Here is a 23,166-nt window from a genome sequence, read left to right as displayed (position 1 = left end):
ACACATTTGAACCAAGCCCTGCCCACCAGGGAAGCTCGTTGTCTGCTGTCTCACTCTCCTCTGTTCTTTTATACTCTGCTGCTAGAGTTAGCATTCTAGAACTGCTTTACAAAGTATGGTCTCCAAAACACCTCCATAGGAATCATCAGATGCTTGTTAAGAATCTATTAAATGTTGGAGTGCAAGTAGAGCCTAAACGGTAGTAAAATGCAGGTAAACATCCTGAGAATTGCCATTTTTAACATTTAGTAAGTGATTCCTGGGTGCACTCAAGTATGAAAACCACTACTCTAGAACTTCGATTTTTTTACCATATTGCTCTCATGCTGAAAGACTTTAAATGGATTTCAGCTGTCTCTAAAATAAATCCTAACTGGTTAAAACAACCTTCTACTTTCATAGACAGGTGCACCAAACAGCCTTTCCAGGCTTTTTCCCCCTGGCTTGTGGTCACCACGCTGGGTGGTACTAAGAAATTGCCTCTTTGTGGGATACATGCATCTCTGGGTGTGTGGCTTCTTCTAATGGGATCTTTTATATTTTCTTTCTTTATTTTCTTAGAAAATAGATTTCTACTTGCTATTACTACTTAAATACTAACACACACACACACACACACACACACACACACACACACACACACACACTGAGTTTTCTTAACCACCCCAAGCAAAATTAGGCACTATTCTTCACCACTGAAATGGGTTAATTTTATGTCAGTTTGACAAAGCTATAATGGCAAGTGTTGCTGGCATCTAGCTGCTGTGAAGGTAATTATGGATGTGACTAGCATCTATAATCAGAAGACTTTAAATCAAGGGATTACCCTCCATAGTGTGAGTGGGCCTAATCCACTAAGTTGAAGGCCTTAGGTGTAATGATTGAAGTTTTTCCTGAAGAAGGAATCCTGCCTCAAGGCTGCAATAGAGAAAGCTTGCCTGAGTTTCTAGCTTGCTGTCTGCCTTACAAGTTTCAGACTTGCCGGACTCCACAAACATAGGAGTCCCTCTCTCTCTTTATTTCTCTCTCCAAATGTACATATATTTCTGATTTGGGTCTGAGTCCCTCACCTGGAAGGAGAGTTCTGTTGTGTCAGAGGCTTCAGAGTATTGGTTTTCAATGTTCCATAGAAAAGTGCCTCTTGAAAAAGGTGAATTTCAGTTCAAAGTACTGTCATTGTTCCCACTGTTCCTCATAAATATAGGCTGACAGGCTGAACTTACCTTTGATTGCGAAGTTAGAGTGGTGACTTGCTATTTAACCTTTTGTTTGGAATGTGGATCATTTCAGAATGAAAGGTCTGTACTTCCCAAGTGACATTTTAATCAGAGGTGATTGCAAAATGAATGTGAATTCCATTCTTTTGAGAATGCTCTAACCAGCTGCTGTGCACAATAATATCTTATACTGGATAGTACTTCATATTGTATGAAGCCCTTTCACATATAAGAATAAATAAATGTTACTCTTTTTTCTTTAATACTGACAACAAACCTAGGATGTGGTTACTAATGTCAAATTGCAAAGGCAGCTCGAAGAGGTTAAAGGGAATGTTCAAGGTCACAAAGCCAAATATGTAGGTATGTGTGTGTGTATATATGTATATCTGTGTGTATATGTGTGATTGATATATATATATATATATATATATATATATATATATATAAACAGCTGGTTACTTTCAAGCCAACCTTTAGGAATTTTGCATGCATATCTTTTAATTCTTGCAACAAACACATGAAATAACTAGAATTATATTAATTTTACATCTGCAGAAATTAAAGTTTAAACAAGTTAAGTAACTTGCTCAAAAGTCACACAGCTGATTAAGTGGTAGGGACAGATATCAATCCTAACTCCATCTGAATCCAGAGTCTACATGTTTAACTGCTATTGCCTGTTGCATTTGTACCTACAAAAGGGTCTGCATGCTGACAAATGTTTATATTATTTAAATTAAATGTTCATATATTAAATATTAATATATTAAAATGTTCATATTATGTTTTGTGTTTTACAAAGCAATAAAATGGTTTCTTTTTTTAGATTTTAAAAAAGCTTTATTTAATAAAGGTTAAACATACAAAACTGAAATTAACACACATCCTAAAAAATCATCTTCCATTAATAGGAAGACCCTTTTCTATGCATGTATTTGGCTTACACTTAACTTTGGGTAACTGTGATGCTCACACCAACAAATGCTGTCAACTTGATCTAGTTAATTAAAATAAACTCAGCTACATGAACATAATGTACAGGGAAATTATGGCCAGATTATGCACAAGAAATCCAAAAAATTTTTAATGATGAAACATTCAGTACTCTTGTTCATTAATTTAGCCTTGTTTTTTTACAAAAATAGTATCTACACTGTATACAGGGCTATAGAACACTTTTTGTTTTCCCATATAAACATTACATGTCCAAAAAAATAATACCACTACCGTAAGTGAAAAATTAAAGGAAAAAGCAAACATACAAAAACAAATCCACAGGGCTGGGGATTTAGCTCGGTGGTTCCAGTGCCTGCCTATCAAGCGCAAGGTCCCGAGTTTGATCCCTGGTACAAAAAAACTCAAACAAACAAAAACAAATCCACAAAACACCAAACAGAAGCACCTTAAAAAGGTAGCTCATCCTAAACATGTTTTTCTACATAAAACTAAGTGAATAAAAATAAAAGCTGTATCAATTTTAGAGATGGCCTAATTGGCTTAGGAAACAAGTTACTGAAGGAAAATCCTCAAAATAAACTTTGCCATTATAAAGTAACCTACCTTTAGGCTTATCTTGACAATAGCTACATTTTAAAGTTGAAAAAAAAAAGATCTCTAGCAGGTGGTTGGTGTTTTGCCTTCATGTTCCAAAGAATTATTGTGTCAAATTCCAAGTTATGACTGTATATGGGGACTTGGTATTAGTATATCAACAATTCATCAAAGTGCCAAATAAAGTAGCTTCTAATCTAGAAAAGTTGCCTTATTCAATAAACTCTGAGTGAACTATGGTAGTAGTAATGAAAAGTTAAATGAATAACACTTTATCAAATGCAATTTCTTCAAGTTTCATTCTACTGAAGTCAAACAATGACAACAATGGTATCTTCCTCACTCACCTAACAAATAATTTACCTTTAGAAATATATAAGGATAAAAAGGTAAATGTAAAGCCCTGCAGAAATGAAATCCCACAGTTTTTCTGATTATTGAGGCATCAAATGCCTGACATTGTATTTAGAAGTATCTTGATATTGTGTCACAGGTTTATCAGCAATTCCACAAGTTCCTACTCCAATTTTGCCCATTTCACTCTCAGGTGAAGCAAAAATACTCTGTACCTGGCCTTTTTTGTTTTTAGAATAGGCTCTGTTGTTGAATTGCTGCCATTTCACCTTCTGGTCTTCTCTTTCCCGCTCAAGTTCTTTTATTCTTTGTTCCTTTTTTAAAAGCTTTCTTCTTTTTATATTCATGCTGTTGGGCAATCATTTCTTTTTTTGACATTGGTTTGCTGCCACTCTCCTCCTTTGCCTTCCTTCCTTCTTCTTCAGGCTTGAGGTTCAACAGGGGAGTCACTTCAGCATTGCCATAAGCAGCAAAGGTGACTGCAGCTGTGCCATTTTCTTCTCTGTCTCCTCAATCTCTGCTTCATAACACTGTCCATCTTCACTCCAGATTGCCATACACTTGTCTCCTGCTTTCCATGAATGAGTGGGCTGAGTAGAAGCAAAACTGTCTGAACAAGGCCAAGTTGACAGAAGGTCTTTGGTTAGTTCTATAACTTCCATTAATTACCTTACTCCCCCAAGTCTGACTTCTGAAACTGCTCCTTTATTGGCAGATGGGCAGCAGTTACAGTAACCGGCAATTGCTGGAAGCATCAGGTAGGTGTTGTGATCTACATATCAGCAGGTCAAAAGGGGAGCACTCAAGCGCTCTGCTTCCTGAAGGAAGGCGTTTTGGGGATGCAGAGAACCATTGTAAATCTTTCTTCAATTTTAGCAAATCTTCATTTTCTCCATTTCCAAATAATGCAGCTTCTACTTGCTGGAGTTGAGCTTTGTAGCTCGCCAGCTGCTTTGCTAGATTCTCCGACATCCTGAGTGGGACTAGGGATGGGACAGCGGGAAGGAGTTGGGGCAAAGGAGCCCAGTGGCGGCCGTGTTAGCAGAAGCAGCAACAGTAGGGGGGAAAAAAAATCTCCAAGACAAGGTGATTCAGTCCGAAAAGGAAAAACTACTTGGGCAGTGAGGGGGAGGGGAGGAAAGCCGGGCGGTGGAAGGAGGAAAAGATAAGGCAAATGAAGTGTTGCGAAAGACTGGAACCATCGCGAGATGCTTCTCGGGTCATAAAATGGTTTCTATTGTGAATTGGAGGCATAGTCAAAAGATGAATTAAGGCATTATTCTGTTAGTTATACCATGGCTGCCTATTGGTTTTCAGTTAGCTCTGCTGATTGGGGCCAGGGAGAACATAGATCACTGAAATCCCAAGATAATCCCTGAAACATATTTTATGCAATGTCTTGTGTTAAAATCTGCCAAAGGTGTTTAGCACAGACAGGGAGATATGTCTGCAGTGACTTCATTTCCCTTCTCTGTCCTTCCTGGGACAGTGAACCAGCTCTCAAGAGAGCAAGGCAGAAAACAGGAGGGATGATTGAGGGAGGGTGCTGTGGGAAACAAGTTTAATGACATCTCCGAGACACTCAGTAACTGAAGGTTTAGGACTGGGATGCATCTATGTGGTACAATACTTGCCTGGCATATATGAGGCCCTGGTTTTAATCTGAAAGAGGGAGGGGAGAAGGGAAGATGGAGAGAGGAGGGGGAAGATTAACTGGTTTTATTGTATAATTTTTTTAAAAACCTCCAAGAGGAAGGGTAACAATGAATGTGAGTGAATGGCACTCTGATTTGGTTAATCTGGAACAGATTCTGCACTTTATACATAGAATGGATGTTTCATTAATATATGATTGACTGAAGGATCAAGTTGTTTTACCTCAAATGGCCTTTTGCACATACACTGTACCTGGTCTTAAATGAGCAATTCATGGAACCTCTGTTTTCATTACCCTAAAGAGAGTATAATAAGCAGGAACTATGTAAGTGAACTCTGACATTTTTTGACAATGTAGTATCTAATCCTCCATTCCTATTAGCACCTGATATCCTTAGTAATCCCCATTAAGTGCAGTCTTGAAGTGAATGAGTAATCTTGCCAAAGGAAAGTCTCTTAAGTTTAGTCCAATCAAGCTCACTCTCCTGTAACTGTGAATGATGTAGAGTCACAGCTGGGTGAGTTCTTCACAGCAGCATCAGATCACATGGCGTCTTTTACATGATCTTTGTCATAGTGTCTGCTGCCACTTCCAGAGCATCCTTGTATCTATGTATGTTAGTGCTCTGGGTTTTCAGTCTCTAAGTTCTGTGAATCCTAGTTACCGTCTAACGTACTCTTTTTGGCTTAAAGATCTAGAGATTGCAATCAAGAACCCTGACTGGTATAAATCATGTGAGTCATTTAAATAAGCAGTAAAAAAATGGACATGTCTTATGTTAAAATTCACAGCATAGAACCCAGAGTCCAATATTATTATTTGGTTTTCCTGCTACTGCAGCTCTACCAAACATGCTCTACTGAATAAGCATAACACTGAAATGGCCATACAATTCACTCATGTGGAAATGTCAGGGGTTCAGCTTTGGAGTTCAAGAGCATGATTTCCATTGCTAGAAAGTTATTCTGCTTATTAACTTGGGAATTGGAAAATGTTTATTTGCAATTGAAATTAGAAAAAAAATTAACAGAAAAGACTTGCTAGCCTCGGTGAAGGCCTTCCACAAACAATTCCTTTCAGGTTTAATGAGTGAATTGAGTTAGGGCAAGCTCCAGTGTGAGGTTTCTATGAACAAATACTCCTATTGGTCCCCTGGGACCTATATAAACAGGCAGCCAGTATTAGGAGAATCTTGCTCTGGTTATATTGATAATACTTCCACAGGCCACCAGGGAGCCAGGTAATTGTAACAATATTTCTGAGTTAAATTCCAATCATTGCTCCTTCAAATCAAAAGAAATGAGAAAGACATCTTCAACTTTTTAGAATTATCTGTGCTACTGTACAGAAGTAGGAAAAACAGTATTAAGATTACAACCAAATCGTTACAGCCAGATTTAGTCTCATTATCAGTTAATGAAATTGAAAGCTACTGTGCTGGGCTTCCTACCATCTGCTTCCTTGAGAACCTCCCTGTTCATGTGCTTGGATCATGAAACAAAGAAAACTAGAATAGTTGCTGTACATAGTTTTGTGTGTGGCTGGACCAAGGTCACAGTGGAAGAGGAAGATGGGAGGTGTGAAGTTCAAAACAAGGAGGGAGATGTAAAACAGGGATCTATATCAGTTATCAATTTATTGACCATCAGCCTCAAATCCACCACTAGCTGCTTCTGTGATAATGGAAACTGGAATCCTTTAGTAAGCATTTCCTTTTTGCCAAGAACATAAATTAAACTTTGCTGGTGGAGGGAATCTGGGGTAGGGAGCTACTGTCAAAGAAGAGCTGCTCTTTTGGATTCTGAAGTGCTGTTTCATGTCTTTCTTGCTCCTTTTTTGTTGTTGTTGTTCATTAAGTTTATTGGTACATTTTAGGTATACAATATGATGACATTCATCACTGGAAATTTGTGCCTTTACATGATATATCTTGGTTCTTATTTTTTCTCCATTCTCCTGTCCTCCCTCCAGCCCCTCAACCCCTCCCTATTTACAAAGACTTTGACTCCCAGTGATGTATGTGAGGGGACAACTGCAGTGGCTATGCTCTCCAGCTACTTTCCTGGAGTGCTCAGTTGGTTGGCCAGTTTGCAGCCCAGCCCTAACCGTAGTGAGGCAGTTGGTTTGCCATAGCCCTCTGAATGTGAAGGAGCCCATGTGTCTCAGGCTTCATGTTTTGCACCCCGTTTCCTCAACCAGCCACACCCTAGAAGTTGACTCTTGCTGATCAGATAATGGTGCAGCCCAGAGAACTTCTGCCATGAATAAGCTCAAAGCCTGCCTCTAACAAGGTCTAAATGCGTCTTTAGGGAGATTGTCCCCCTTCCAAGTTTGATCCTTTTTCAGGTACTGTCCCTCAATCCTAGGGAATTCTTTAGTGTTCTCTTTATATGTTCATGGCTTATCATAGTTACTCCCCTGTTAGAGCAAATAATGCATTAAATTAAACTTTCCTTATATCATTTCTGTCTCCCAACTGGAAACCATCTGATAAAGAATTGGTTGTTGCGAAAGTTCTACAAAGAATGAGTCTGGGAATTAATTTGATAATGCCCTCAGGTGGAAGTAAATGCTGAACTCCCTGACTATCGACAAGAGGATACTAGTAATCTATGAGATATGGTGGCATTATAACGAATCAAACTATGACCTGTGATTGATTGTGATGAAGTACCTTACAATCCCAAATGGTTAATACACTTGACTTTTATAGCAGAAATAATGACTACAAGGACTATGATTTGGGATTGATTTTTTTGTGTGTATGTGTGTGTGTAATGCACTTGAGAACTTACTAAAAGAAAATGACACGCTTGGGACCTTTAACTTATACCTTAAGCCATTTTCTCATAACTAGGGACTTTCCATGACAGCCTTGAAGAGATCTTCTTGTAACAACAGGGCTAACATAGTTGAAAATAAAATATAGCATTTAATTGTGTGGGTTTCTATATTACAGCAATTAAATCCATAGTTTCATCAGCTTTCTCATATGAAATACAGGACATTGATTAGGAAAAAATGGAATCATGAAATTTAGAATGATGACATCTGGTAGAACCCAGATGAAGCTGATAATTTTGAATTGCCACATCATGTTGGACCTTCCCTGTCAAAAGAAATAGATTCCTCTCTAGTGTCTGATAGATAGGCTACCTTGCTTGAAAATTTATTGTAACCTTACCTAGGGCAGAAGTCTTGAAAATTGATACTCATTCCTCTCAAGACACACCACAAACATACTTTGTTGCCACTATAACCACAATGTCAAATCACACCATGCTACAAGGGCCAAGGACCTACTATAACCTAAATAAAGTTGCTTATATACTGAAATAATTGTAAGGCTTTGTTATTGTACATGGTCAGAAACTCATGAAATATGTACAGAACAGAGTTCTTTTTTTTCCATTAAGTTTATTGGTTCATTTTAGGTATACAATACAGTTACATTCATCATTGGAATCTTGTACCATTACATGAGTTTCTTGGTTCTTATTTTTGCCCCATTCTCCTGCACTCTCTTCACCCCTCCACCCTTCCCTTTTAAAAAACACTTTGTTTGCATTTTTTTCCTTTTCTCATATTTTTTATTTTCCCTTCTTTCCTTTCCCCCATCCCTCCCACTTCCCCTACTTCTTTAGACCTTTTCTTCCTATTTCACAGTATCAATTATACATTTCAATTATTTACATTTTTAGTTTTTCACACCAGAGAAACTATTTGATATTTACACAAGTGTGTCTTATTTATTTCACTTAAGAGTATGGCCTCAATGTTCATCCACTTAGCTATAAATGTCTCTAGTTGCTCATTCTTTATGGCTGAGAAGTACTCCATTTTATTTTTAAAAAGTCTTCTTTATCCAGTCTCCAGTTGATGGGCAATTGGACTATTTCCAAGTTTTAGTTGTTACAAACTGCTGCTATAAACATGGGTGAGCATGTATCACTGTGGTATGATTCTTTTAATACTTTTGAGAAGATACCCAGCAGAGGAATAGCTGGGTCAAATGGGACTTCCAATCCTAGTTGTCTGAGGTATCTCCATACTGATTTCCACAGTGGCTGTACCAGTCTGCACTCTCACCAACAATGGAGAAGGGTTCCTTTCTCCCCACACCCCTATCAACATTTGTTATTGGTTGATTTCTTGTTAGCAGCCATTCTTTCTGGGGTGAGGTGGAATCTCAGCATTGTTTTCATCTGCATCTCTCAAATGACCAGTGATGTTGAACATTTTTTCATATATTTATTTGCTGCTTTTACTTCTTTGTCTGAGAAATGTCTGTTCATTTCAGATGCCCATTTTTTAATTGGGTCTTTATATTTGGGGGATCTGTTTTTTTTTTGACTTCTTTATTCTAGATAGTAGACCTTTGTCTGAGGAACAGCGGTAAAATTTTTTCCCACATTATAGGTTGTCTCTTAGCTCTGTTGGTGGCTTCTTTTGTAGTGCAGGAGCTTTTTAATAAGATGAGATCCTAGTTGTTGACTCATTGTGCTAGTTCCTGTGCTATTGAGGTTTTGTTCATAAAGTCTTTTCCTCTGCCAATATCTTCAAGAGTACTACCTAACTTATCTTCCAGCAAGTTTAGTGTTTCCATTTTTTATTTATTTTTTATTTTAAATGTATAACTTTATTATTAAACACACATATATACAAAAATTAAAATTATTAAAAGAAAAACAATGCAAGGAACAAACATACACAAAAATTTAAATTCAAAGAAAAACAATGCAAGGGAAAAAACTATAATAATATTCAAATATAGTAGAACTCAACCAAAGAAAAAATCTGAAAAGTACTTAAACATTTTTCCATGTAATTTAAAAAAAAGATCTCAAGCATTAACAAGACATTAGAGGATGTGATTTATTTTAGAAAGATTTTCAAAACTAATATTGAACAAATGGTGGTCTGGAAAAAAATTCTAATTAGCCAGTAGGCTCCACATAAGCCAAATTTTTTTTAATTTAAATTTCAATAATGTTCACATGAAACATGATGGAAATATAATCTGAGAAATATGTTATTAGGCGATTTCATCCATGTGTATTGCAAAGTACTTCACAGAGTGCCAACTTCTAAGTGCAAACTGAGAAGGTATATGTCAGTCATCTGTGATGGCCCCTTGATATTATCCAAATATGCAGTTAAACACGAGATACATGAGGGTACCACTGGCATAGCAGCACACTGTTTTACAGTAAACTCTTTTATATAAGTAGGATTATAACTCTAAAGGATGAAAAGTACAGTATGTTGTGATAAGTACCTAAAACAGTAACAATCATTTATATCACACTATCAAGTACTGTGTACTGTGCATAGTTGTATTTGCTTCTTCTGGAAACAACCTTCTCTCCTTTAATCTCAGTGACTCTTCCTTCCCAACACAGTGATGAGCTCCAACCTATCCTCTATCTACATCTCTTCCTATAGTTTTAAACACAGTCTATATATGGATTCTTTCCAGGTTCCAGCCTGTAACTCTGATCTCTCCCCTTCCCTTTCTGCCACCCCTACCCCTTTGAGCCTTTTTTTTCATATTTCATATTATCAATTATTCATTTTAATAATTTTAATCCTTTATTACACTTTCAGTTTCTCATACTAGAGAAACTATTCAGTATTTACACATATGTGTCCTATTTATTTCACTTAAGAGGATGGCCTCAATATGCATCCATTTAGCTATAAAAGTCTCTAGTTTCTCATTCTTTATGGCTGTACTCCATTTATTAAAAAACCACATCTTCTTTATCCAGTTTCCAGTTGATGGGCATTTGGGCTGCTTCCAAGCTTTAGCTATTACAAACTGTGCCTCTATAAACATGGGTGGACAGATATCACTGTGGTATGATTCTTTTAAATCTTTTGGGAAAATACCCAGCAGGGGAATAGCTGGTTCAAATGGAACCTCTAGTCCTAGTTCTTTGAGTTATCTCCATACTGATTTCCACAGTGGTTGCACCAGTCTGCACTCCAGCCAGCAATGGAGAAGGGTTCCTTTCTCCCCACACCCCGCCAGCATTTGTTATTGGTTGATTTCTTGATAGCAGCCATTCTTTCTGGGGTGAGGTGGAATCTCAGTGTTGTTTTCATCTGGATCTCACAAATGCCAGTGATGTTGAACATTTTTTCATATATTTATTTCCTGTTTTTACTTCTTTGTCTGAGAAATGTCTGTTCATTTCAGATGCCCATTTTTGAATTGGGTCTTTGAATTTGAAAGGTCTGATTTTCTTCAGTTCTTTATATATTCTAGATAGGAGTCCTTTGAGGTACAGCTGCTAAAAAATTTTTCCCACATTGTAGGTTGTCTGTTAGCTCTGTTGGTGGTTTCTTTAGCAGGGCAGAAGCTTTTTAATAAGATGAGATCTCAGTTGTTGATTCTTTTTGCTAGTTCCCATGCTACTGAGGTTTTGTTCATAAAGTCTTTTCCTATGCCAATGTCTTCAAGAGTTATACCTAATTTATCTGCCAGCAAGTTTAGTGTTTCTGTCTTAATATTTAGATCTTTAATCCACTTTGACCTTAGTTTAGTGCCTGGTGATAAGTATGGGTCTAGTTTTAATCTTTGGCAGGTTGAAATCCAGTTTTTCCAGCACTATTTATTAAATAGGCTATATTTCCTCCAATGGTGGTGGTGGGCTCCTTTGTCAAAGATGAGGTGGCTGAGTATGTCTGGAGTTGCTTCTGCATCTTCTAATCTATTCCACTGATCCTCGGGTCTGTTCTTTTGCCAGTACCATGCTGTTTTTATCACAATAGCTTTGTAGTATAGTTTCAAGTTGGGGATTCTGATACCCCCTGCCATATCTCTGTTGCTTACAATTTCTTTTGCTATTGTAGGTCTCTTCTGGTTCCAAATGAATTTTTGGATTGTTTTCTCTAGTTCTGTGAAGTATATTGTTGGAATTTCAATTGTTATTGCATTGAATCTATATAGTAGTTTTGGAAGTATGGCCATTTTCACTATATTGGTTCTTCCTACCCAGGAACAAGGGATGTCTTTCCATTTTCTTGTATCCTCTTTGATCTCTTTTTTCAGCATGCTGTAGTTTTCAGTGTAGAGGTCTTTTGCTTCCTTTCTTAGATTGATTCCTAGATATTTCACTTTTTTGGATGCTACTATAAAAGGAATTGTTTCCCTAATTTCTCTCTCAGTGAGTCTGCTATTTGTCTTTAAGAAGGCTATTGTTTTTTGAGTGTTGACCTTGTATCCAGCTACATTACCAAATCTATCAAATAAGTCTAGAAGTCTCTTTGCCGAGTTTTTTGGGTCTTCTATGTAAAGTATCATATTATCAGCAAATAACGACAGTTTAACTTCTTCCTTTCCTATCTTTATTCCTTTTATTTCTTTCTCTTGTCTAATTGCTGTGGCTAATGTTTCTAGAACTATATTGAACAAGAGTGGTGATAGTGGGCATCCTTGTCTTGTTCCTGATTTTAGCGTGAAAGTTTTCAGTTTTTGACCATTTACTATGATGTTAGCTGTTAGTTTTTCATAGATAGCCTTAGTCAGGTTATGATAAAGACCTTCTATTCCAATTTTCTGTAGGGTTTTTATCATGAATGGGTGTTGGATTTTGTCAAATGCTTTTTCTGCATCTAATGAGATGATCATATGGTTTTTGTCCTTGACTCTGTTAATATATTGTATTATATTTATTGACTTATGAATGTTGAACCATCCTTGCATCCGTGGGATAAATCCAACTTAGTCAGGGTGTATGATCTTCTTGATGACCCTCTGTATTCTGTTTGCTAGTATCTTGTTGAGGATTTTTGCATCGAAGTTCATTAGGGACACTGGCCTGTAGTTCTCTTTTTGGGTTGTTTGTTTCCCACATTTTGGAATCAAAGTAACACTTGCTTCCAGGAATGAATTTGGAAGCCTTGCTTCCCTTTCAATTTCCTTGATGAGTTTAAAGAGTAATGGCATTAGTTCTTCTTTAAATATCTTGTAGAATTCAGCAGTGAAGTCATCAGGACATGGGCTTTTCTTTGTTGGTAAATTTTTTACTACATTTTCAGTTTCACTCATTATAATTGGGGTGTTTAGAATCTTCTTCATTTAACTTTGGCAATTCTTTTGTATCTAGGAATCTGTCCATTTCTTCTGTGTTTTCCATTTTATTAGAGTACAGGTTCTCCAAGTAGGTATTGATGATGCTCTGGATTCCTGCTGGATCTGTTGTGACTTACCTTTTTCATTCTTAATTGAATGGATTTGAGCTTTTTCTTTCCTTTTTTTGATAAGATTGGCTAAAGGTTTATTGATTTTATTTATTCTTTCAAAAAACCACCTCTTTGATTCACTGATTTTTGTATCATTCTCTTACTCTCCATTGCATTGATTTCTGCTCTGATCTTTATAATTTCCTCTCCTGTATGAGCTTTGGGTTTGTTATGCTCTTCTTTTTCTAGGAGTTTGAGGTTCTGCATTAGGATTTTTATCTGAGTTTTCTCTGTTTTCCTAATACGGGCATTCACTGTTATGAATTTCCCACTTAGAACTGCTTTCATTGTGTCCCATAGATTCCTGTATGTTGTAGTGGCATTATCATTTACTGTAGAAACTGTTTTATATCTTCTTTAATTTCCTCTATGACCCATTAGTTGTCAGAAGGGTGTTATTCAGTTTCCATGTGTTTTTTTCAGTTTTGCAGTTTCTTATGTTATTGATCTCCAATTTTATTGCACTATGGTCTAATAATATACAGGGGGTAACTTCAATTCTATTACATTTACTTAGACATGTCCTATGAGCTAGCGTGTGGTCTATTCTGGAGAATAGCGTGTGTTCAGCCAAAAAGAATGTGTATTCTGATTTTGTGGGGAGGAACACTCTGTAACTATCTATTAAGTCCATTTGATCAATAGCTTGATTCAGTTCTAAAATTTCCTTGTGAATTTTTTATCTAGATGATCTGTCTAATTGTGATAGTGTATATTGAGGTCCCCCACTACAATTGTATTAGTGCTTATTTGGTTTTTCCTGTCCATTAATAGTTGTTTCATATAGTTGGGGGCATTTATATTTGTTGCATATATATTTATAATTGTCATCTCTTCCTCTTGGAGTGTTCCCTTCAGAAGGATGTAGTGACCATTTTTGTCTCTCTTAGTTAGTTTTGATTTGAAATCTACTTTGTCTGCAAATAATATTGCTACCCCTGATTTTTTCTCCCTTACTGTGGTGTGGAGAACTGTTTTCCATCCTTTTACTTTCAGTCTATGAATTTCTTTTTGAGCTAGGTGTGTTTCTTGTATGCAGCATATTGTTGGATTTTGCTTCTTAATCCATTCTCAGTCTATTTCTTTTGATTGGTGAATTGAGGCCATTAACATTGATGGTTATAATTGATAGATATTGATTCATCCTTGTCATAGTTTTTTACTTTTGTTGGCTCTTTCATTTCTTTTACCCCATTTCCCTTTAGTTTCTTAGCTTGTCTGGTGGCTTCCCTCTGTTGGGCCTCATAGAGTTGTGACCTTCATTGTTTTTTTCTAGGATATTATTTAGAATTGCTTGTAATGCTGCTTTGGTGTTCATGAAATTTCTCAGGTGTTGTTTGTTGTGGAAGTATCTAATTTCCCTATCAATTTTGAAAGATAATTTTGCATGATACAACAGTCTATGTTGGAAGATATTTTCTTTTAGGGCTTGAAATACTTCACTCCACGCTCCCCTTGACTTGAGGGTTTGTGTTGAGAAGTCTGCTGTGATTCTCACAGGCTTTCCTTCGTAGGTGATTTGTTTCTTTTCTCTAACTGCTTGTAAGATTTTGTTCTTCTGTTGGCTTTCTGGGATCTTGACTAGTATATGTCTAGATAAAGATTTTTTTTTATCATGGCTAGTTGGAGTCCTATATGCCTCACTTATCTGTATGTCCAAATCTCTACCTCTGTCTAGTAAGTTTTTGTCTATTACTTCTGTGAACAGGTTTTTTTTATGTCAATTGTACTTTTTCTGTTTTTTCATGGACTCCTATCAGTCTTATATTATTCTTCTTTGCATCATCTAGCAGCTGCTTGATTGATTTCTTGTGGTCCCTTACTATTTTTAAGAAATCTCTGTTTTCATGGTCCTTAACTAGGATTCTGTCTTCTATATCTGATATTCTATCTTCAGATTCCCTTAGTCTGCTGTGCATACTTTCAGTGGAGTTTTTGATCTCCTGAATATCTGTTTTAATCTGTTTAATGGATTCCATTTCTTTCTTATGTTGGGCAATCATGGTTTCCATTTCTTTTTTATGCTGGATATTCATGGCTTCCAGCATGTTTCTGAGCTCATCTATTTTTTTTTTTATCTGTTTCTGTTCTTGAGCCTCTAATCATGTCTTTCACTCTGCTCACCATCTCTGTAGATACCTGGGAGATTATTTCTGGTTTGATTTTTTGTTGTTGTTGTTACTTCCTGTCCTGTCAGTTCAGGGTGTCCAGGTGGTTTATTATTTGACTTTTACACCTCGTTTCCTCCCAAGTTCTATCCTTAGTGGGGTGGAAGTCTGAGTTTGTGCCTTGCTTAAATATCTTCTCATTTTTGTTTTTGGTTCTATCCTTGGTTTAACTCCTGGGTTGATACTTCAAAATTGCTTACTGTAAGTATCTTTCTTGCTTGTAATAAGAACCCTTATGGAATGATTGCTTCTCAGAGGTGTCTTCCAGATATAGCTTGTCTTTAAGTTTTGAGTCTCTAATGACTCTGAGGCTATCTCATTTTCATTATACCAGGAAGGAGCACTGACTAGACTAGTAACAACACCTTAGCCCAAGTGATACAATCAGCAAAACCATAGCATCAAGTACATTTTAGAAAATGACATTTTGTGGTAGTTATTAATCTATCACCTTTAATGGTGTGAATTAAATCAAAATGGAGGACCAGCCCAACATATGTTTATAGTGAATAAACTCTTCAATATAACAACTTTATCTTTCAGGATGGGGAGGTAGAAGGAGTTGGGGAGGGAGGGATAGATAGGTAAAAGAATAGGGGAGGGTTAGCAGTGAGGCTGGAGGACACAGTTGAGTGAAGGAAAAAGAGAATAATAGAAAAATAAAGAAGAAATCCGAATGAGGGCCAGAACAGGGACAAAAAGAGAGATGAACAATGTGGAATAGCAAGAGAGTGAGTGTAAGAGAGAGAAAGGAAAGAGAAAAGAATGAAGAAAGAAAGGAAAGAGAAAAGAATGAAGAAAAAAAGGAAAATCAAAAATTTGCAAATAGGAAAAATACTAAAGATAAGAGAAAAAAAAAACCAATAATACTAATTTTGGAAATAAAAAATAAAAATGAAAATGAAGGGCCTCCTTCAGGGTATGTCTCTGCTGTCACAATAGACAACATGGGTAGCAGTGTGCAGATAGAAGCCCATGAGTCTCAGCAAGCCAGTCGCAGACCCATGAGATTCAGGCAGATTTCTGGCTGCAAGTCCCACGTTGAGCTCCCTGTCCTCCTGTAGGGTTGAACTCTGCAGGGTTGTACTGCAGGTTCCAGCTGGCCTTCCCCTGAAGATAGTCCCGGCTCCGATGGGAGGTGATGATCCCTCCAACTTACCCAGTACAGTGGTTTGGTGGTCCGGTGTCCCCTGTGTCTTTGTAGTGTGGAACCAGGTGGCACTACAGACAAGAGGCCAGAGGAGTGGGGTGGGAGGGCGGTCCTGCAGGCACCCACATGGCTAAGTGGATCGCTGCCGGGGGCGTGGGCTGGATGGGGTGGGTTCTTTGCAACCGGGGACCCCTCTGCTGCATCCGTAGATGTGCCTGGCTGGCGTGGGCTCTCAATGGAGTTTTTAATCTCATGAATATCTGTTTGAATCTGTTTCATGGGTTCCATTTCTTTCTTATGTTGGGAGATCATGGTTTCCATTTCTTTCTTATGCTAGGCATTCATGGCTTCCAGCATGTTTCTGAGCTCATCTATTTTTTTATCTGTTTCTGTTCTGGAGCCTCTAATCATGTCTTTCACTCTGCTCACTATCTCTGTAGTTATCTGGGAGATTATTTCTGCTTTATATTTTTCTAGAGCCTCATTTATCTGTTTTATTACTTCCTGTGCTATCAGTTCAGGGTGTCCAGGTGGTGGATTGTCAGACTTTTCCACCTTGTTTTCCCCAGAATTTGCCTTTTGTGGGGTGGGAGTTTGTGACTTACTTAAATATCTTCTCATTTTTATTTTTGGTACTATTCTTGGTTTAGTTCCTGGGTTGATACTTTGAAGTTGCTTATTATAAGTATCTTTGTTGATCTATTAAGAACCCTTATGGAATGATTGCTTCTCAGAGGTGTCTTCTAGATATAGCTGGTCTTTAGATTTTGAGTCTCTAATGGCTCTGAGGCTATCTCATTTTCATTATACCAGGAAGGACAACCGATTAGATCAATCATGACACCTTAGCCCAAGTGATACAATCCGCAACACAATTCCATCAAGTACCTTTTAGAGAATGATAATTTGTTTCGGTTATTAACCTATCACCTTTAACTGTGTGAATTAAATGAAGATCAAGAACCAATTCAACATATGTTTATAGTGAATTAAACTCTTCACTATAGCAAATTTACCCTTTGGGATGGGGAGTTAGAAGTTGTTGGGGAGTGAGGAATAGGTAGATAAAGGGTTGGGGGAAGGTTAGCAATGAGGCCAGAGGGCACAGGCAAGAGAAGGAGAGAGAAGAAAAGAAAAATAAAGAAGAAATATGAATTAGGGCCAGAATAGGAACACAAAGGGAGATGAACAACAATGTGGGACAGCAAGGGAGTGAAGGAGAGAGAAAGAGAAAGAAAAGAGAAAAAGAAAAATTTTAAAAGAGTAGAAAAAGAAGAAAAAAAATAAATAAGTAAAAAAAAAAGTGGTAATTTTGAAAATAACAAATGAAAATGAAGGGACTCCTTCAGGGTATGTCTCTGCTGTTATGTCTCTGCTGTCACAATAAACCATGCAGGCAGCAGTGTGCAGTTAGAAGTCAACAAGTCTCAGTAAGCCAGTCACAGACCTGTGAGATTCAGGCAGATTTCTGGCTGCAAGTCCCAAGTTGAGCTCCCTGTCCTCTTGCAGGGTTGAGCTCTGCAAAGTTCTATTGCAGGTTCCAGCTGCCTTTCCCCTGAAGATAGTCCAGGTTCAAATGGGAGGTGATGATCCCTCCAACTTGGTCTGGTGTGCCTTTATTGCAGAAATTCTCTTCACCTTTCCAGTGGTCTTCAGTCTTCATCAGGGAGCCTGAGAGAGCCCCACTCTGTTGTTCGCTTCTGCAACTCCAGACAATGGCCTTTATGTCCCCCTGTGCCTCTGTAGTGTGGAACCAGGTAGCTACATAACCAAGAGGTCAGAGATGGTGGGGGGCAGGGGGGATCTGGCAACTGGTGGTCATGCCTCGCGGCGGGGGGCGTCCTCACAGTCTGCTGGATGCAATTGGGCAGGGCACAGCCACCCGCATCTGACAGCAAGGCCAACCTGGCGGCTGGTGCTCAGTATTTCTGTTTTAATATTTAGATCTTTAATCCACTTTAATTTTAGTTTAGTACATGGTGAGAGATATAGGTCTAGTTTTAATCTTTGGCAAGTTGAAATCCAGTTTTTCAAACACCATTTATTAAAGAGGCTATCTTTCCTCCAGTGAGGATGGTTGGCTCCTTTGTCAAAGATGAGGTAGCTGAGTATGTCTGGAATTGTTTCTGCATCTTCTAATCTATTCCACTGATCCTCAGGTCTGTTTCTTTTGCCAGTACCATGCTATTTTTATCACAGTGGCTTTGTAGCATAGTTTCTAGTTGGGGATTGTGATACCTCCTGCCAAGTTTCTGTTGCCTAGAATTGCTTTTGCTGTTCTAGGTCTCTTTTGGTTCCAAATGAATTTTTGGATTATTTTCTCTAGTTTTGTACAGAGCAGAAATCTAAGGGTATCAGACCAAGTTGCAACACTTAGCCAAAATAAAAAATAAAAATAAGGTGGAAATGTTTACCACCAAAGGCAGCAGAGATGTGCCAGTAATCAAAATCCTTTGATTCCTCCAAAGTTGTTTAGCAGTGGGTTCATTGATCATGCTACCACAAGGAATTAAATAGATTGATAACCTACCAGAGTGTTGAATATAATGAATCCTAGATCTGGAGAAAAGAAAATACCACTTGAACCACCACTCACTGAACCATCTCTCACTGTTCCAAACCTTAGTCCATTCACAGATCTGAGACTTTTGATAGAAGGAGAGGCCAAGTAACCTTGAGAAAGGACCTTGTGCCATTGTCTCAAATACGTATTATAAACATCCTTTGGCAATTTACTAGAGTGGAAATGAACTGGGGAGCAGGAAATTTCCAGACGCATAGCGGGTCATCAGATATCTTAGTCACTTTTCCATCACTACCACAATACTTAACACAACTTAAAGTTGGGGCATTAGTTTGGAGTTTATTTTGGTTTATTTTGCCTCCCCATTTTAGTCCATGGTCAGCTGGCTCCAAGTCAGAAACAGGATGGCAGAAGGACACAGCAGAGAAAAAGATGCTCAACTCATGACAGCCAGGAAACAGTGGAGGAAAGAGATGGCCACCTCTAACCACCCCACTTCCCAATAGCAAATCAGCTATGAACTCAACAGTATACCAATATACTAATAAGTATAATGCTTCCATGATCCAGTCACCTTCCAAATGCATCAGAATTTGGGGGGATATTTTAGATCTAAACAATAACTCAAATAATAATTCTGATGACATTAAATCCTGGGGACTCAAAATGCTACTTCAGCCTGACTGTCAAAGTAGGACTTGTAGTGATCAAATTGTATATGGAGTCTCACTTGTGGACTTCAAATGTGACTCACGGTAGGCTCAGCTCTCTGGTCATCATTATTATGGCAGGAATGACTAAATGAAAGGCCCTGGAATAGCCTTTCACTATCAAGATCGTAAACTAGAAACAGCGCCTCATCTGTAGAAAAGTTGTGCAACTTAATGCTACCATCAAAGATCTGAAAATAGCTCCACTGTTGATACTTATCACACTTCAATTTAACTTACCAGTTACACCTACGAAGTCAGATAGATTGTGGACAATGACCATAGACTGTTGTAAACTTTGTCAGATGCTGGCTCCTGCTACTATTCCAGTTGAATCACTTTTACTGGAAAAAAAATGTAAACTTTGGAACTTGGTGTGCAGTTATTGACCTGAGCAATACCATTTTCTCCACACCAATTTTTAAAGTATGCAAGATAACTAAACTTAGCTTTTTACATGCAAGGGCAAAGAGTATATACCATTCAAATCCTGCGTTAGGAACCCATCAGTTTGTCTATAATGAGAATATAGCCCCCAGAGATCTCAAATGTCTTAATTCCATATAACATCACAGTGATCCCTGTATCAATGACATTATACTCATTAGTCCTAATTATCAGAAATTAGTACTCTAGATACTGTAGTAAGACATGCGTAACACAGAAGGTGGGAGATGAACTCCACAAATAGAGGTTACTGAAACCTTAGTGAAGTTTCTGGTGGGTTATTCATATGCATCTTGTTAAAATACTCCTCCAAGAATGAAAGTGTTTTTTCACCTTACCTACTGGAGTAACTCTTGATAGAGCTTTTGGGACTTGGGAGGCCCCTTATGAAATATTTAAACCTGCCATTTCAACCCATCCTCTGAGTTACTACTGGTAAGGGTGCCAGTTTTGACTAGAGAGTAGAGCAAGAAAAGGCTTACAGCAAGTTTAGGCTGCAGTATAAGCCAAGCTACCTCTTGGTCCTTATGACCTAGTTAATCCAATAATATGTGAAGTGACCATAACAAATAGAAATGCAGTATGGAGCTTCTTCTAAGCAAAAGCAGGAGAATAACCACAGATATTTCTAAGATATGGAAGCAAATCTACACAATGTTCTGCAGTAAATTTTTTCCTTTTGAAAAATAACTAAGATTTTGTTGGGTATTGGTAGAAACTGAATGCCTAATCATGGGATATCAAGTGACTATCAGATCTAAAATTACCCTCATAAACTCTGGATTGTCTGCTTTATAAGGGTAGATGACTACAGCAATAAAGTAGCATATAAAAGACTGACTCAGGCAGGTCTTGAAAGTAGGTGTAAGAAATTTGCTCAGATTCCTACAACTCCAGCACTTATTCTATTGCCTTCTCTACTTCAGGCAATGCTTGTGACCTCTGAGGGTATTTCTTACACCTTATTGACTGAAAGAATAACATCAATCCAGATGAACCTGCCTGATGTGGTGGCACCAACAAAAGGAAAACAGCTGTAGCACTGCAGTCTCACTCAAGTGTGACTCTGAAGGACGGTGCTGAAGGCAAATCCACCCAGTGGGCAGAACTTTGAGTAGTAGAGTTGACGGCCCACTATGTCTGAATTGAGAGATGGATAGAATTATGGTTCCACACTAACACTTAAGAAGTTGGTGAATTTGGCTGGATGATTAGGGATCTAAAAGGTACAGGATGGGTCTAGGGAAGAGCTACGTGGATGAACCTTTCATAATACCACAGATTGTGAAGGTATTTGGGTTTCTTGTGAATGTTCAACTAAAGGAATCTACTGCAGAGAATAACAAGGTGGATAAAGCAAAACTCTAATGATGTTAGACTTTTTCAGCCATACTAGTACTTGTTAAATGGGCCAATGAACAAAATGACCATGGTGGCAAAAACAGAGGGACTCTTGAAAATGTAGATTTCCCCTTCCTAAGACTGTCCTGACTAATGTCACTGCCTAAATTGCCAGCAGCAAAGATTAAAATTGAGCCTCCAATATAGCACTATTTCCTGGGATGCCCAGCCAGCTAGCTATCTATCTATCTATCTATCTATCTATCTATCTATAAAATTTTACCTCATATCATAGAGGGACTAAAGAATAAACATATGTGATAAACTTAAATCAAGGACTTGTTTTCTCTAACTGCAATCCTGCTGTCAGCATCATCACCCATAGACGAAGAGAATGCTTTATGCAACTGTCATGAAATTCTTCCTAGCATTGCAACTGATAAAAGAACTCATTTCACAGTGAAGTGAGTACAGCAATGGGCTTATGCCTATGTCATCCGTACATCACATCACCTAGAGTCAGGTGGATCACTGAAATGTGGAGTTGCTCATGGACAGCTCAATTACTGTACAGGTTGGAAGAAACCTTCCAAAAGGATAGCATTTCATTTATAAAATGCAATATGTGCTTCAAATTGCAGACAGTATATAATAGCCCTCCATAGATAGTAGACATGGTTCCACAAAATAAAGTGGAAGGATGCCTAATGTCATTATTACACTTAATAACCCACTCACAGTTTTGCTTTCCTGTGAGTCTGGACATCTTAGTACCTGAGAAAAGGAATAGTTTTGTTGGTGGAGCTCACTGAACTGGAAGATGAAGCTTCCTCTTGGCTGTTTTTGGCCTCCTTATGCCATTTGAAAGATATAAGCAAAAAAAGGAGCTACTGCTCCAGAGTTACTGCTCCAGAATATCAAGAGAAAATTGAGTTACTGGTACGCAAGGAGTTCAAGAATCATTTTGTTTGGAACTTAATGTACTCGTTGTAACACCTTTTCTTCTACATCCAATAAAAAAAAGTTAATGAAAACTACATCAACAAAAACAGGCTAATTGGTAACTCGGACCCTGGGAATTAATGCCTGGGCCACTCTACCAAGGAAATAACCCCAACCACCTGAGATTCTGGCTGTGAATTGGGAAATACAGAATTAGCAGTGAAAGAAAGAATAATTAGCACCAAACAGAGCCTTTTAAATAGTTACAGGAATAAAAATTGTAGGAGTTTTTCATGTTTTTAACTTTGCTTAATACAAACATTTATTTGTATGCTAAAATTTTTCATTGCTAATTTTTAAATTTTACATGAAAAGCTGGATTAACTTATTATGGGTTATCTTTAAAATTTAGTCTTCGGGGAACAGAACTCTCAGTGAAACTGTGATGAAATTTAGGAGTTATTAATACAGCATAGCCAGTAGTGGATAGACTGACTATTGGGATGGTACATCTCGTATTTGGGAAAGGGCAAGAATTCTTTACTTGTAAGAAGTTGTTATAGTTTATACATAGATGTGCCCTCAAGGCCTCATGCACTTATAGGTGGGGCTTTGAGGAGGTGACTGGATTATGAAGGTTTATAGATGACCTGCTGTTAGGGGGTAGGATCTGGTTAGAAGAGGTGGGTCATGGGAGGCATGGCCTGAAAGGCTTTATCACTCTCTTCAGTTCCTCCCTTCATTCTCTCTGCTTCCAGTCTGCCACACCATGAGCAGATCTCCTCTGCCATGCTCCTCTCCCATGCTGTCCTGCCTTGGAGCCAGTGGAGTATGGACTGAAACCTCTACAGA

General features: G+C 37.9%; 1 long non-coding RNA gene and 1 pseudogene across 1 annotated transcript in view; one reads left to right on the top strand and one right to left on the bottom strand.

Moving 5' to 3' along the window:
- LOC110347351 (uncharacterized) overlaps positions 1 to 23,166 on the top strand; it is a 132,826-nt gene that overhangs the window by 12,089 nt on the left and 97,571 nt on the right. The window lies entirely within an intron of this gene.
- On the bottom strand, positions 2,839 to 4,103 carry LOC101697643 (survival of motor neuron-related-splicing factor 30-like; annotated as a pseudogene).

Source organism: Heterocephalus glaber, unplaced genomic scaffold (genome assembly GCF_053883595.1).
Source record: "Heterocephalus glaber isolate CG9 unplaced genomic scaffold, H.glaber_assembly_v1.0 deba00001429, whole genome shotgun sequence".
Taxonomy (NCBI): Eukaryota; Metazoa; Chordata; class Mammalia; order Rodentia; family Bathyergidae; genus Heterocephalus; species Heterocephalus glaber.
The sequence above is the reverse complement of the archived record's forward strand: the minus strand, read 5'-3'. Positions and strand labels throughout refer to the sequence as shown.